General features: G+C 42.9%; 1 long non-coding RNA gene across 1 annotated transcript in view; it reads left to right on the top strand.

The window, feature by feature from the left end:
• The first annotated feature begins 222 nt into the window (after positions 1-222).
• Positions 223-15,782, top strand: part of LOC121469360 (uncharacterized) — a 39,220-nt gene continuing 23,660 nt past the window's right edge. Inside the window, exon 1 of the long non-coding RNA XR_012054401.1 lies at positions 223-548. This is a non-coding gene — a long non-coding RNA (uncharacterized lncRNA). The remainder of the gene's footprint in view (positions 549-15,782) is intronic.

Genomic DNA, 15,782 nt, shown 5'->3' with positions numbered 1-15,782 from the left:
AGAGGAGGGTTTGGATGGGATATTTGTGCTGCTGCTTCTTCAGAGAGAAATGGGATTTTCATCTCAGACCATGGATGCTCTGAGTTTAGGATTGACAAGAGAGTCTGTGTGAGCTGTGTACTCATTGAATTCCCAGTATTATTAAATTTGTGGGCTCTAGGGAAGTGTCTCAGACAGATTTGAAAGACCTTGGCTTGACAGTGAGAGCTGACACCACTCACAGAGGAGCACATCAACCTCCCCCACCACAACACTGCACCCTCTCATTTTTTTTTTTGACTACTGAGTTTAATTAAAACCTGTCTTAAAGCTCCATAATTTATGAGGTTTGTCTCCTTCAACCGCTGACACGCAAAACCTGAGGATGAAGCCTGGGAAAAGTCATGAAGCAGGGAAAGGAACAATCTAGGAAATAACAGGGCTTTTTCTGCTGTAGATGCAATGAAACCATGGCTAAATCACAATATATTTGCAGATTTATTGCAGATGTTGGCAAAGTGTGCACATTCTTGCAGGTTCATTGAGCTGCAGATGGACACCAGCCCAAGGTGAGTTGCTTTTCTCCATTAAAACACAAAGCCTGTACTTTACACACCTCTGTTTTGCCTTTCTCTCTCTGTTACACAGTCAAATTAGCATCTTCTTTACTATTCTGAGTTACATTCACCACTTAAGTTTAAAATATGTGGGATAACTGTGTGTTAAGTAGATGTCTGTGCATACAGATATATGTTATTATGGGAGATTCCTATTTTTCAGCTCCACTTGCAAGCACTAAAACCAGCTGTACATTCCTCATTCCTTAATTTGCACGTTTACTTGCAGTCTTACATCTTTTTTATTGAAAATCACTTCCAGATCACAGAACATTGGCTAATCACCAAGCTGCTTGTACTTTATAAATCAAATAAATCATCTCAACCTCTAACTGGAGATGTGTTTTTTAAAGCAGATTTTAGCCTCAATATTTAAGTTTGTTGAATTAGCTGCATGCCAGTATTTTTTTAAAAGGAAAAGAATAGAAAATGAAGCTTTAAATTGTGACAGAGGAGGTCCAGATTGGGTATTAGGAAAAATCTTCTTTACTGAAAGATTGATCAGGGATTGGAACAGGGAAGTGATGGAATCAGCAGCTCTGGAAATGTTGAAAAAATGTGTTATTTTAGCACTTGGGGACATGGTTCAGTGGCGGACTTGGCAGTGCTGGGTTAATGGTTGGAACTGGTGATCTTAGAGGGCTTCTCCAATCTAAATAATTTTTTGATTCTTTGAATGTGGCATTTTAAATTTGAACTTAAGCAAATGAGGGTTGAGCTGAGCTGACCATGTTTAGTCCAGAGTTGTGTTTTAGGGCTGGCACTGAGATTACCAAACCCTTTGCCCTTCACACAGGTGCCCATGAGGCCTGATCCTACACCCAGGTGAGCTGTACAGACCCCAGAGAAAGCATTTTTCCAGAGATCTGTAAATTCCCTTCTGCAGAGAGATGCTGGGCTTCAAGAGGTTGATTGTAAATCGTCCCTTCCTTCTCCTCCAACAGCCAATAATCCTCGTTCACTATGGATGGAAGCTTAACATTAGGGGGCTAAAAAGATTAATTTTAATTTTTGAAACAAATCCGCCTCTGATGTGGAGTGAGGCCAGCATATGCCTCACACACTTGGTGCAGAAGTTACCACTCAAACCTGAAATTTCAATTTCCTCATATTTAGACTTTCTCTTGTTCCTGGGTTTTTTTGGGTTTTTTTTAAAATTGTTTTTGGTTTATTTTTTTGTTTTGTTTGTTTTTTGTTTGTTTTGATTTTTTTTTTAATTAGTTTTTGGACGGGGATTTGGTTTGCTTTTTTTTTACATACCTGTTCTCCTGCCTTTTAGTTTCAGGACACATGTTAATCTAAGAAGCCAATACAAGGAAGAAAAAAGGAATTTATGAAAATACCGAATTCCTAAGCTTGTGTAAAAGAACACCCTGCTGCAGGAGTCATTTTTGCTAAACAGATGCAGTTGGGAAATGAAGCCTTATTATAGGAGAACACAGTTATTCCCTGCACAGTTTAGCAGCCACATTTGTATTGACCTGATATTTCACATTTTATCCACATCGTGCTGGGAATTCAGAAAAAGGGGGAGAGGAAGAAAAATCCCTCTCCATGTTCACAGTTCATTATACATTCAAAATTCCTTTGAAAGTGTCTCACACTGAATAATAAGTTGCAGAGCTCTCCCAGTGCTCCCTGTCTCTGAGGCCACAGTACAAATCGTTTCCCAGTAATTATGGAGGGAAAAAAAAAAAAAAGAAATTAATTATACCAATTTGAAAACTCCAGAATGACCTTGGAAAAACTTCAAAGGTCAGCCAGGATGGTCTCCTTGTTGTCTAGACTGGATCCCGTCTTTGTTATTTCTCAGAGGAACAGCCCAGTTCTTCCCCCAGGGTTTCTTATGAAGATGGAGCTGAAGAATTTGGTTATTTGGGTTCAGCATATAACAAACAGAAAAGCAGGATGTAATGGGAGAGTGGAGGAGTTTCTGGGGAGCTTCCTTGTCAGAGTCCAGGACATCCCTCTGGCTGCCCTGGCTGTCTCAAGACCCTGGGAGGGGGCAGGAAGTCAAAACCACCTGTGGCTTCAATTTTAGCCTGTGGAAAAAGCTGTTAATTTTGTATGAGGAGTAACAAGCCACAAGGGTTTGATTAGTGTGGTAGTTGAATTAACGCAGGGTGGAAAAGTAGAATTTTGTGGTTTTTATGTGGTTCAGGGGGTACAAGATGGAGGGATTTGGGCGTGTCCTGGTCTTCTTCTCCTTCGTCTTGTCCTCCATGTCTTGGTGCGATGGTGACACTTTTCTATTGGTTTCAGGTAGAGGCACACTGTGCAACACAGATGATAGGTATTGGTACATTATTACAAATATAGTACACGTAGTTTTGGGTATAAAATATAAACACTGCCTGAGAGGGCAGAGCAGATTGCCATGGCTGGCTTGCTAGACAGAGCTCAGCAGGTCAGAGAAAGAATGTTATAGATAAGGAAAAATCAACAACCTTGAGAAGCCGACCCTACACATTCCAACTTCTTTGGCTGCATGGGCTAGGAAACAAAGACTTTTACATTCTTGGGGTCATCCTGACACCCAGACCCTGAGACTTCCTGAGCAGCATCTCCCACATGGATGGGTCCTTTCTCTGTTCCTGACCTACAAACGTCCACCCACCCATTGCTGCCTTCACAGGAGAGCTGTGTGATCTACTTTGGCAGAAAAAAAAAACCACACAAGAAACAGAGCTCATTTCCAGGAGCATCACAGTCCCATCCAGGCAGAGCCATAGGATCCTCCTCCAGTTTTGGAGCTTACCAGAGGAGAGTGTTTAAATTCACCTGTGACATCCCAAATCTGCTGGAGAGTGTCCAGAGAGGGGAATGGAGCTGGGAAGGGGCTGGAGCACCAGGAGAGGCTGAGGGAGCTGGAAAGGGGCTCAGCCTGGAGAAAAGGAGGCTCAGGGAGGATCTTGTTGCTCTGCACAACTCCTGACAAGAGGGGACAGCCCAGGGGGTCAGGCTCTGCTCCAGGGAACAGGAGGAGGCAAAGTGGCCTCATGTTGTGCAAGGAGAGGTTTAGGTTGGGCATTAGGGAAAATTTCTTCCCTGAAAGGCTGGTCAGGCGTTGAACAGGCTGCCCAGGGCTGTGGTGGAGCCACCATCCCTGGAGGTGTTTGGAAGTTGTGTAGATGTGGCACTTGGGGACAGGTTTTATTTAATGATGGGCTTGGCAGTGCTGAGGGAATGTTGCACTCAGTAATCTCAAACAGCTTTTCCAACCTAAATGTTTATGTGAGTACTAAATAATTCTCTTGTAGTTTTAAGGCAGAACTTTTCCTTTGTTTCCTGGGTGTTTCTCAAGGCAGGAGGACTCTGCTACAGCCCCAGAAATGGGCATAGTGTGTGTTTACACAAAAAGATCTCTCCCTTTGATAAATTCCTGGTAATGTCAGATCTCCATAGCCAGACATGAACTGTCAAATGAAAAACTTGAATACTGGCCAGCACAAAACTGTCTTGTCTCTTGTTGTGGGTGAGGGAAGAACTGTACACAAGATAACCAAAATGACACACTTGAAGGTGACAGAAAGGACCAATTTTCCGTTTGGTGAACATGTAGATGCAGGAAACCAGTTGCAACACGGGACACATAGGGCAGGAATAAAGGAAGATTTAGGGAGGCACGTCCTGCAGTATGACAGCTATTGCTTTTTTTTTTTTTTTTTTAAGCTGATACACCAAATTAGAGGTTGAGGTGATGAGGATGTGGGTATTATCTGACGTCTCAGGACAAGCCCAGGGCCCTGCTCACAAGACAGCTGGTGACAGTTCTTGGAAGAGGATTCTAAAGCTGGAATCCCAGCTCACAACCCAAACTACTCACTTGCCCCATATTCCCTTACCTGTGATCCTGGGGTACCCAAGGCAGAGCTTGCCCCATCCCTTCCAGGCTCACATTCGTGGTGCCAAGAGCTGGGCAAAAGCAGAAGTTCCCCACATGTGCCTGAAATCCAAGGAACTCTTGGGATGCCACTGCAATTCTGGGGCTCCTCTGCCAGGGCTGCAGTGGTGCCACACAGAATCCTAGGGAGTCACTGGGATGCTGAGCAGACTCACTGAGGTCACAGGAACCTGAAATGGGGTGTTGAGGATCAAAATTCAGCTGTCAGTCACAGCAGGCAGCTCAGAGGGAGGAAAATACCCATTGTCACATGGACATAAAGCTGGAAACTCAAGACAGGGGCTGTGACAAAGCAGAGGCAAAGAGGGACTCAGCACCTCCTGCTCTTCCAGGCAACTCTCATTTCTAATATTCCACCTTGACTGTTTCCCCCACCATCTCATTTTGAGCTGCTATGTGTGACATCCTTTCTGATGATTTGACATCCTTCCTGGTGACTGATTTGAGCTATTCTTATTTTATCAAATTAAAGGAGACAGAAAATACAACAGGAATTAACCATCGCTCCTTGCAGAAGGCTAAAAGAGGCTTCCTGTATAAACCTATAGAAAATAAGTGTATAAAGTCACTAAAATGGGACATAAGACACATAATGATTGACAAAGGGCTTTTGTTCTCTTTGGTACAACAAAGCCTTTCATTTTTTGAGCACAGAATAGTCAACTATTTCACAAATGTCAGCAGTGTTAAATTAATCTTTTGTTGCTTCCTTTCTTAATGTAGTTGCTGCTTTTTCAGCAGCTCTGCTTTTTCCAGACTTCTAGATAAAATAAGAATCAGCTGGATGAAGCCACCAGGTTTTGGAGATGAGGGGAAGGGCAGAGTTCAGTTTAAAGATAAAAACAATGCCACATTATTTGTCATCAAGGAGAAAGAACAGTCTTGGCTCTGTTTAGCCTGGGCCCCCCAATTCCAGTCAGGTAGAAATTGGTCCATGGCCAAGCTCACAGCAGCTCCTGGGCCTGGTTTTCTATCACCACTGCAAGGGAACCCACATTTCTCATTCTGACCATCCATTTTCAAGCCTTCTGCTGACTTTCAAGCACCAAAAGGGGAAAGTTTAAAATTTTTAAACTTCTTTTTCATCAAGGTTGAGAGGTGGAGAGGGACTGGAGATTACTATGTGGCACAAGAACAGCCCATGACCTTCCAACTTGTTTGATAGCACCAATTACTTTCTTTTTTTTTTTTTTTTTTTCCTGCCTGGAATGATCTATTTTACACAACGAATTGCTTCAGAGTACTTATTTTCCAGAAATCTTGTGAGCAAGTCTTATTTTTTAAAAGTCAGACAGGCATTTATGGACCTGAGTTCCACTGAATATCAAAGAGATATGAGACTCACTTCAGCACACTTTAATGTTTAAGTTTAAAGCTATATTTTATGGTATTAATTCCACCACTGAGATTCTTGGAGTTGTATCTTGCTCTGGGAGCATTCCCAGCAAGACCCAGTGGTTACAGAGGCAGTGATGAATTATTTTCTGTGATGTAAATGGCACAGAATTGGGCTGTATGTGTCCAAATTAATGCTTTTCTGTAAGAATCCGAGTCCATTACTGACATCCAACTATTACAATAATGATCAAGCATAGCAGAAAACAGAAAAAATCATATATTGAGTACAAAGAATCCATAAACAGCAAACTAATAATATTGTGGCATTATTTAAATAACACACCAGAGTAAAAAACTACAGTAAACGTTTTTTGACCTTTGTCATGCATCATTCAGTCCAAAAGGAAACATTTGAAGTGTTTATGTGTCAAATTTCACTTCTCCCTGGTGAGGGACACAAAAACGCCAGCCAATAAAATACTCAATAAACTGTGCTTCCAGAAGGCAGTTTTTAATAGGATAAATCATTAATTTTTCAAAGTAAAAGCTTGAAGTATCTTAATCTTAGTATTGATTTGGCTGAGTTAGAATAAATCAGGTATCCAGTAAGGAGAAGTGACAGGGGAGAGCTGAGCAGCACCAACAATAGTTCTGTAAGGACCTACATTTTCTAAGTTTAGGATCCAGGGAGTTGAGTGAGGCTGTGGACAAGCATGAAGCAACCATAAAGGATCATCTCCCACCTCCAGCTACCATTAATCATCTCCACTTTTTGCGTCTCCTCACCCACCCTCTCATTCCAGGACAGGGCCAAGCCATGGGAGATGCCTTCAAGAAGTGCCTTTCTCTCTTGAGTTGGCCACAGAGAGCCTAAAGGGGAAGATCAGCCCCAATCCTGGAATTACAGGCTGTTAGCCCACAATATCCTACTGTAAATTCATATTTCTTTCTGCTGTTGCAATCTGTCAACTTCTTCCACTGATGCTCTGGGCCAGACCCTGCAGTGCTGCTTATTCCATCCCAGGAAAACCTGGCTGGTTACATCTGGAATTCTCTACTGCAAAGCTGGCAGCTTGGATGGTTCAGCTCAGGGGATAAGCACAGAGATGCAGGATTTTAATTTTAATTTTTTTTCCAACCATCTGAAATTAAGAAGTGAAGAGGAAGTAAAAATTAATTTGAGCTCATTTTGAACCATTGCATTTAAACTGAGATTAAATGTTTCATGAATGTAAGGGGATTAAACCAATTGGTTTTTTTGGTAATTTTTCAATCTAAAGCACTGCTCTCAAAATGAAATAGCAGAATATTTTCTTTAGCAAATCTGAGAGCAACACTTAGTTCTTCGTGCTCTTTTTCAAGATTTTTTCAGTTCAAAGTTATTTACCAAATTTGGCCAGGAGCCAGACATAGCTTTAGTCTCTCTAAACTTTATTTTCTAGTAAATTCATTGCCTAGTTTACTGACATTTTTTGCAAGACCTAAAGCCGCTTACTTCTCTCTTTCCTAACGTTCACAGTAATTATGGCACGTACAGAGCATTACTAAAGCACTTAGAACTTGTTTATAAAAACATAAATGAGTTGTAAATTCACTGGATGCAGTGGCTTGGGAAAAGTGAAATAACACCCAAACAGCTCAGTGTTAATGCTCAGCATCCTCTGATGAATGTTAACTTACAACCAATCTGCTCCACCTCTGCTTTTCCGCGGGCAGAAAGTGTGAGCCAACCTTTTTTGCTCCCACACTTGATGTTCTCGAGGGCTATAAAATTGCAATTTATCTCTGGAATAAACCCAATCGCTGAAAAAAAATATGATTTCTTAGTCACTTCTTTATCCCAGTTATTAATACTTCTTACTAAGCTGTCAGCTGCAGCCTGCTGAGCAATCAATAATTACGGCTCTCTTTACACATTCAACAAAAAGCCTCCATAATGAATGGCAGTAGCAAAGGTTGCTGTCACTTGAGAACTCCCCACAGAATTAGGTTTAAATATCATAATTCCATCTGCTCCTTCTCCTGCTTATGCATTTCTGTGGCTCAGGGCAATGTGCTGGAATCCAGGCAGTGACTTATTATTGATGAGAGCAATTATGGAGAGGGAAAATATATTTCAATTCCTTTCTGAAATACTTTCATGAACACCAATGCAGGCAGAAGGGAAAATATGTCAGTGTTTTCATAAAGGCACAAAAGGAAATAGAAATAGTGCCTAAATTAGACAGTTGCCCATGGAGGTTATCCTAATTAACACCAGTGATTTGTCCCGAATCAGTTCACGCAGTAATTGCTGCTGAGTCCGGAAAGCCAAAGGGATTGCTCAAGGCTGAGCAATGCACAGGTGATTTCAATCTCCAGGAGACTGCAGTCATTCCTGCCTGCACTGAAATCAAATCTTTTCACAGACAGAGGAACACCTGTCTCAAGCTCAGGGGCTGGAGAAGGCGCTGGGATGCCTGGATTGCTGACATCCATCCAGTCACAGATAGGACTGGACTTGCTCTGAAGGCAATACCTGTCAGTGAATGGCATTCTCTACTATCACTGTTCTCCTGATGCCAGCAAGTGAAAACTGACAGCTCCAACCAGTAAATAGAAAATCAATCCACAACTACAGGGGAGTTAGAAGTGCTGCCTGAAGAGTCACATTGTAATGGCTTTTCCTAACTGAGAAATGTGTTCTGCAAAATCACACTGCTCTCAGTGACATTTGCTCTGATCATTATTCATGAAAAAAAGGAGCATCTCTCTCCATTTTCTGTTTTGTTCAGTACCACTTGTTTCCTACTTTGCTCCAAGAAAGACCTTCAGGCACCTGTCTCACACTGCCTCGTGTGGGGTCTGACCAGCCAAGAGCAGACAGGGCTCTTCCAAACCACATGGGAGAGGTCTGTGCCTTTGCCTTTCAAACACCCTGCCTCCCTATTTTTCATGTCAGATGGAGCTGATTCTAAATAAAACTTCTGAAGATTTCTGTTCTGAGAGAGGAATGAAGCTTGTCTGTGTCATCAGAGAGCAGCACAGACAAATGGAACTGCATGGTTTGGCCTCAGAAATGGTGGAGCTGTGTTGAAATTCCCTGCTCTAATATAAATACTACTATCTTGCTTTGAAAAGTCAGGTGTCTGCTAAGGAGGGCAAGAGTGTTTCTTAAAATAAAAAATGCAAACCCCCTCCCTCTGAATTATTATTACTTTGAAATCAAGGGGCTCTCAGGCAAAGATGTGGGAGTAGGAATATCAGTTCTTTATTAGGGAAAATAAAAATGCAGTAATACAACACAGAGAGTCAGAGTCAGAGCAGGCCCTGGCACCCTGTGGGTCAGGGAGGTGGCAGCAGCCCCATCCCATGGTGGCTCAGCCCTCCTGCAGTGCCAGCTGTGCTTCTGCTGGAGCAGGATCCTGCACAAGGGGGGAGTTTTCCTCTGGAGCTCCAAGGCTGGGGGAGATGGGCCTGGGCTCCCTCTGGCAATGCAGTGGGGAAGAAAGCTGCTCCTCTGGGAATGCAGTGGGAAGAAAGCTGCTCCTCTGGGAATGCAGTGGGGAAGAAAGCTGCTCCTTGGGAATGCAGTGGGAAGAAATCTGCCCCTCTGGGAATGCAGCGGGAAGAAATCTGCCCCTCTGGGAATGCAGTGGGAAGAAAGCTGCTCCTCTGGGAATGCAGTGGGCAAAGGCTACTGTGCTGTTCCCAGGTCAGATTGTATCCAGGTAGGAATGCTTGGCTCCTCCCCTGGGTGCAGCATTTTCCAATGGGATGATGGAATTTTCTCAGCCATGCAGGGACACTCAGTGGCCATGGACAGACGAGTTCTCCTAGAGGGAGGTTGGCTGTGGGAGAGATAAAGAAAACTGCCCCATGAACAGGAGAGAACTGCCCCACCTCTGACAGATGCCAATAGAACACACACCCCCATTTGCAGCTTAAGACAGCTTCCCAAACTGAACCCATGCCCACCTGTGGTGAGGCCACGATCCTGGGAGAGAGGCAGTGAAGGCAGCAACCTGCTTTGCAGACCAACCCTGGGTAAAGCCCTGAAAACTCCTTAAAACAATGGCATAATGGTGGAAGTGGGTATGTGCTCTCTGAACAATGCAACTCCTTTATGGCAATAAGGATAATGACTTCCTTATCCATTTTAAAGCAGATGTGTAGAATGATGCACCCAGAGGGAATGGGTACATTCCCTGTAGTGATCCATCAAGGGAATGCACCAGGGCACCAAAATGAAGCCAAAAAGCAACGAGGGTGAACATTGAAATGAAATCTCATCCAAAGAGCTCTTCCCCCTGAGTCACTGCCACATCACCTGGCACGTCCCACAGCAGCCCCAGTGCCAGGGAGACATGGAGCCTGTGGAGTGACACCAGCAGAGAAATGAGGTGGTGGGGTGGGGTGCGACCACAGAATCACACAATGGTTTGGGTTGGAAAGAACCTTTAGGATTTAGTTCCAATCCCCTGCCATAGGCAGAGACACCTTCAACTGGGCCACAGTGACCACTCACTCAGAGTCCTGTGAACTTGTCCTTGAAGGTTTCCAGGGACGGGGAATCCACAGCCTCTCTGTACAACCTGTTCCCAGAATATCTGACTGGCACAACGGTGGCTCCATGGGGTCCTGTAGGTCATCCAAGCCTCAGTGAAAATGGGTTAGTAAGAGCTGAAAGCCTCAGCATTGTCATCTTGTAGCAATTAAATCTGTAGTCAGAAGCACCTGCAATAAAATAGGGCAGGGTAACGAATTTAAAAGCCATATTTTGCTCACACAGCTTAGCTTGAATACATTTACACTTTCAGAATTAAAAGCTTTTCCTTTCTCGCCTAAGTTTTAGCATGTTTTCTGTAGTGAATTTATGGCTGTGAGATTTCCTCAGCTAAGAATTGCTGGGAGTGAAAAGCAAAGCTTCCTATCCAGCCAGTGCCATGAATAATGTGTGCATGTGCTCTCACATCAACCCATGTGTGCTGTTGTCATTTTTGTACACTCTGAGATTTATGGAATGCAAAATAAAATCCCTGAATTCTGGCAGTCCTCACCAAGAATAAAATTCAAGAGTGAAAAAATGTATGGGAATGTCAAAGAACAGAAAGATCTTTATCAGGAAACATGTTCAGGGAATACAAGTCGCTCACCTCTGAGGAGGGTTCATTTTAGGAACCCAGAATCATCAGTCATCTGTCATCCTTAGAATTTGCCTCTTTTTTCCCTGGTAAAAATGGAGAGCGCACAGACACAGACACACACAAAGTCACAGAACTTCCTTAAGAGAGGATTTTAAAAAAACCCCAAAAAACATAAGCAAGCTTTTGCTACCATCTTTGGTACTCAGTTACTTCCTAATCCTTTTGGGGGCCTGAAGGGCCCAATCCTGCACACTGCAAGTGGGGTCACATTTGCCACAATTCCTGTTCTTAATATAAATGTTGTGTACCTACAAATGACAGGTGCATGAGAATGAAAGGTCACTTTTAGTGGAGCTGAGAGTTGGTATTCACTGATAACTGGTTTAAAACCAGGAGAATGAAGCAAAGGAAAAGGAAATATTCCGAGTAATCGTCTTGTCGTGAGAGTCAGGTCAAAGCAAAACTCTTCCCCATAATCTGTAACCTCAGATAAATAATTAAATTTCTACATATTCTACATCTGAATAATTTCTTAACTCGGCAGCTCTCTGCCTAGACATTTATGAAAGAGTAATTTTTCAACCTTTAAAACAGAGAGAGGGATTGTTCCATCTTCCACAATGTCTGGGACATGCAGAAACCACCCCCAAAAAACCATTCAAGCTCTGAGTTCCCAGTCAGGACCTCTCTCTAAGGATCTCCAAGGCTGAGCTTTGAGGCTTCAGTTGCCTGAGGCTGAACAATGGGGTCGTTCCTTCAGCAACAGGATCCAGCTCTTGGCCAAGGACAAGAGGATTGTGATTGGATGATCTTTAAGGTTCTTCACAGCCCAAACCCCTCTATGATTCTGTGACACAGCCAGAATAGGAACAAACCACAATGGGAAGGGATTTCCTTCCTTTCTAGATTTTCTCTATATGTGCCAGTGTGTGAAATGTTTCTGCAAAGGGAGCATGGTTCAGTCTGTAGAGGCTGTGGGAAAAATCAAATCAAAACTCAAATGGGAAACACCAAGGATGATATCCAGGGAAAAGGCACACTGGGCTAAATCTTAGTTACACATCTCAGCTATTCTTGATTGCATCAGAGGGTCTGACAGGAGAGATGCAATGCAGCAATGTTTTGTTGGGGTTTTTTTTGTTTGTTTGTTTGCTTGGTTTTTTTGGTTTTTTTTTTGTTCCTCTTCAAACCAGCAGCTCTCAAATTTCTGTGGAGAAACAACCAAGAGCTGCAAAGGTGATGTATTTTAACAATTTTTAGTGAGGACATCAATTAAGGCAGGACAGTGTTATAATAATATTTAACTATAAAACCTGACAAAAGTACAACCACAGTCAATCACAATTTAATTTCAAATACACACATTTCCTAGTAAATAGACACCCATTTTCCTCAAAGATCTATTTCATGTATGCCCCATGCATAGCATAAGATGTTAGGCTAAACTTAGGGCCAAATGTTCACTATTTGAGTTACTAAAGTTAAATGGATGAATTAAAACTAAATCATTGAATCACCACTGGAGCTCATGGTTGCTTGAGGCACACAGTCTTTCAGATTTAAAGAGTGTTTTTACTAGTGTGAGACAGTTAAATGCTACAATGGAAAGAAATGCTTAAAGTGATGCTCCTTTTAGCATCTCCCATCTCTCAGCCCTCCATTCTGAGTCCAATCTCAGATCCTCTAACACTAGCCACTCCTCACCCCCTGTTCCAATCCCTAATCCTATATTATCATGGATTTTCCATCCAGCCAGCACCTTTAATCAGACCTCTGAAATTATCAAAAAGACCTCTAAAACAGAAAGATGTTAAATGCAGGTATCTAACACAATTGATCCTTCTTTCAACAGGTAAAGACTTCCTGAAGCAGCTGCTTCCTCCAAAGAAAACAAGAGAGTCATGGACAGAGTTTTACACCTCCCTTGGTTTGAAAAGACAGATGTCTGCTAAGGAAAGCAGGAACCTTCCTTGAAATGGAAAATGTAAACTCCCTCTCTCCAAATTATTATAAATATATAATTTTGAAATTAAGGGGTGGTCAGGCAAAGATATAGGAGGAGGAATAATATTTATTTATTAGGAAAATTAAAAATATTAATTCAGAAATACAAACCAGCACTGCCAGAATGAGAACATGCCCTGTCCCCTGTGGGTCAGGGAGGTGGCAGCAGTCCCATCCCATGGTGGCTCAGCCCTCCTGCAGTGCCAGCTGTGCTTCTGCTGGAGCAGGATCCTGCACAAGGGGGGAGTTTTCCTCTGGAGCTCCAGGGCTGGGGGAGATGGGCCTGGGCTCCCTCTGGGAATGCAGTGGGGAAGAAAGCTGCACCTCTGGGAATGCAGTGGGGAAGAAAGCTGCTCCTCTGGGAATGCAGTGGGGAAGAAAGCTGCTCCTCTGGGAATGCAGTGGGAAGAAAGCTGCTCCTCTGGGAATGCAGTGGGCAAAGGCTGCTGTGCTGTTCCCAGGTCAGATTGTATCCAGGTAGGAATGCTCAGCTCCTCCCCTGGGCAGAGCATCTCCCCATGGGATGATGGAATTTTCTCAGCCATGCAGGGACACTCAGTGGCCATGAACAGAAGAGATCTCCTGGAGGGAGGATTGGCTGTGGGAGAGATAAAGAAAAGTGCCCCATAACCAGCAGAGAACTGCCCCAGCTCTGACAGATGCCAATAGAGCACACACTTATCTTACAACCCAGGACAAGGCCCAGCTCCAGCTCCTGGCCCCCCAGCTCTCCAAATCAATGATGTTTGCTAATCTGGCCACATCAATATTTCATATTCCTGGGGAAATCTGTCACTGCTTCAGCCTGAAAATAGCTTGACCCAGTTTGGTGGAACAGTTCTGAAAAGGATTTCAACGTTTCTATAAATTTGCTGGATTTTTTCCCTCTTTAACTGGTTGAATGTTTTATGAGAAAGGGGCAGGATACTTGTTTATTAGCAAGTAGATTGCTATCTTTTGAGGGATTTTTAATAAAAGATCTCTTTTTAGAGCTAATAATAGCTTGGGTTTATTTTTATACTCATTCTTGTCACTCTGCTGAACAAAATCTTTAAGAATAATGTAATTGTTTTGTGTGTGTGTGATTTCAAAACGATATTAAGGGAAGCCTTACCATGAAGAGCTGCTAAGGTGTATTTTAATTGTACTTTTCATAATGCCCTGGAACCTTTACCAGCAGATAATCTTTAACTGCTTCATGCATGGGATATCCTTTATATTTACTAATCTAAAGCACTACTATTTTAGTTTCTCTGAAAGAAGGAAACTAGCCAGAAACACTCCAAACTAAAAATAAAAAGATCATTTTGCTACGAGACCCTGAAGGGCAGTATAAGGAACTTCAGGAAAATCATATAGGTGACTGGAGGATGTCATCATTATTTATTTCTAGTTCATGCTTAGGGGGTGAGTGAACAGCAGGTCTTGTTCTGCACAAAGAATATCCTGAGCAAACAGGGCAGAGCCCAGAGGAGCTGCCAACATGAGCTCCAGGACAAGCTTGGGGCTTGAAGAAGAAGAATTGTCTAAAAATTGAGATAAGAGAGCACCCAGGGACTGTGTGGGATTTCAGTCCTCGCACACAGCAAAAGCAGAGTGAGCTCAGCTCAGCAGCATCTTCTGCCCAAGTTTTTATCACTCTTGTCCCAAAGTCACATTGTTTTGCCAGCAAACTTTGTAGCCAGCCCTAGGCAGGTTACAGAGGATGATTCAGAGCCTGGTGAACTCAGCAGAGAGGTGATATTTAATTCTGGGAGTGGTGGTGGTGAAGGAGGGAACACCACAGTGGCTTGGCTGGGGCTTGCTGGGAAAAGCAGCAGCTCCACGCTGCTCTGTGTGAATAAATCTCCATTTCTGATTAATTTATCACCAGCCCTGACTGCCTACACAGTTCAGAATTTTTTACCTGAGATGGAAATCAGCGTTTCCACACTTGCTGTTTATTACTAAAAACCCCTTGTGCTGCCAGTGGACTCAATCTGTAAGAACATGAGGTCACAAGGAAGGCTGTGGGTGTATTGCTCTCAGCAAGCATCAAACACAGCAACCCCCAGAGCACAGAAATGAGGAGCCTTGACAAAAGAGGTTGAAACAGAAGGTGAAGAATGCAGAGAAATTCTGCTTTACAGATGGAAAAAAAAAAAAAAGTTGATATGAAGCAAATAAGCAAATAAAATAATAACCAAGTAAAAACCTATGTATTTCTCATCTAACATCTCTAAATTTCTCTCTCTCTCTTTTTTTTTTTTATTTTCCCATCATACCTGACCTTAATTAACAGAAAATACTGTGCAAGCAGGTGTAAGTGGACAGTGGAAAGGACCTGGGTTCAATTCCCAGGTGTCAATCACAAACTTTTAGTCACAGTCCATCCTAACCAGTGAACACCATGGTTTTGACATCCTGTTTAGCCCAAGACAGCAAACCACAGCCCACAGCAAAATGTCAAGAAAAAGCCCACAGGATTAGCAAGAAGTCAAGAAAAATGTGGCCCAATTGGAAGTGTTCCAGAACTGAGTGATGAGAAGCAGAGAGGCAAAGATATGGGCATAAGGGAAAAACAAAGGAATTGCAGGTGTTGGGTAAACAGAAAAATAAATTGAAAGGGTTCAAGACAACATATAAAATAGTTACTTTGATAGGTTGCCCACAGCTTGGCCTCACGTCTCCAAATTTTGTATTCTGCTTTACTGTATGTCTGTTGTAGTTCAGCCTGTCTCCTTCTTTAAGAACTCTTCCCAAAGATTATAAAGTATAACCCAATAATTGAGTATATCTGGGTCTTTCCCTCAGCTGCCTCCCTCTGACAAGTCA

The sequence above is a fragment of the Taeniopygia guttata genome, chromosome 2 (genome assembly GCF_048771995.1).
Source record: "Taeniopygia guttata chromosome 2, bTaeGut7.mat, whole genome shotgun sequence".
Taxonomy (NCBI): Eukaryota; Metazoa; Chordata; class Aves; order Passeriformes; family Estrildidae; genus Taeniopygia; species Taeniopygia guttata.
This window is presented reverse-complemented; position numbering and strand designations above follow the sequence as displayed.